Source organism: Sapajus apella, unplaced genomic scaffold (assembly GCF_009761245.1).
Source record: "Sapajus apella isolate SASKATOON/1434 unplaced genomic scaffold, GSC_monkey_1.0 scaffold9, whole genome shotgun sequence".
Lineage (NCBI taxonomy): Eukaryota > Metazoa > Chordata > Mammalia > Primates > Cebidae > Sapajus > Sapajus apella.
Window position 1 is genome coordinate 10,804,527 of NW_022436949.1, and position 1,556 is coordinate 10,806,082.

Consider the following 1,556-nt stretch of genomic DNA (forward strand, 5'->3'; position numbering starts at 1 on the left):
GAAACTAGGATTGCAACCCCTGCTTTTTTTTTTCTTTCCATTTGCTTGCTAAATATTCCTCCATCTCTTTATTTTGAGCCTATGTGTGTTGCTTGTGACGTGGGTCTCCTGAATACAGCACACTGATGGGTCTTGATTCTTTATTCAATGTGCCAGTCTATGTCTTTTAATTGGGGCATTTAGCCTGTTTAAGGTTAATATTGTAATGTGTGGATTTGATCCTGTCATTATGATGCAAACTGGCTGTTGTGCCTGTTAGTTGATGCAGTTTTATCATAGTGGTGATGGTCTTTACAATTTGGTATTTTATGGAAGTGGCTGGTATTAGTTTTTCCTTTCCATATTTAGTGCCTCCTTCAGGAGCTCTTGTAAGGCAGGCCTGGTGGTGACAAAATCCCTCAGCATTTGCTTGTCTGTAAAGAATTTTATTTCTCTTTTACTTATGAAGCTTAGTTTGTCTGGATATGTAATTCTGGGTTGAAAATTCTTTTCTTTAAGAATATTGAATTTAGGCCTCCAGTCTTCCGGCTTGCAGGGTTTCTGCAGAGAGATCTGTTAGTTGGATGGGCTTCCCTTTGTGAGTAACCCAATCTTTCTCTGTGGCTGCCCTTAACATTTTTTCCTTCATTTCCACCTTGGTGAATCTGATGATTATGTGTCTTGGGGTTGCTCTTCTTGAGGAGTATCTTTGTGGTGTTCTGTGTATTTCCTGAATTTGAATGTTGGCCTCTCTTGCTAGGGTTCGGAAATTCTCCTGGATAACATCCTGAAGAGTGTTTTCCAACTCAGTTCCATTCTTCCTGTCACTTTTAGGCACACCAACCAAAAAGTTTGGTCTTTTCACATAGTTCCATATTTCTTGGAGGCTTTGTTAGTTCCTTTTTATTTTATTTTTCTCTAATCTTTTCTTCATGCTTTATTTCATTAAGTTGATCTTCAATCTCTGATATCCTTTCTGCTTGATAAATTTGGTTATTGATACTTGTGTATCTTTCATGAAGTTCTTGTGCTGTGTTTTTTAGCTCCATTGGGTCATTTATGTTCTTTTCTAAACTGGTTATTGTAGTTAGCAATTCCTTTTACCTTTTTTTGCAGGTTCTTAGCTTCCTTGCATTGGATTAGAACCTGTTCCTTTAGCTTGGAAGACTTTGTTATTACCCACCTTCTGAAGCCCACTTCCATCAATTCGTCAAACTCATTCTCCATCCAGTTTTGTTCCCTTGCTGGTGAGAAGTTATGATCCTTTGGAGAAGAGGGATCCTGGGCTTTGAAATTTTTGGCTTTTTTGAACTATTTTTTTAATCTTTGTGGATTTATCTACATTTGATCTTTGATGTTGGTGACTTTTGGATGGGGTTTCTGTGTGAACATCCTTTTGTTGATGTTGTTGCCATTCTTTTCTGTTCATTTTCCTTTTCACAGTCAGTCCCCTCTGCTACAGGCCTGGTGGTGACAAACTCCAGGCCTGCTGGAATTTGCTGGAGGTCCACTCCAGACCCTGTTTGGCTGGGTATCACCAGCAGAGTCAGCAGAACAGCAAAGATTGCTGCCTGTTC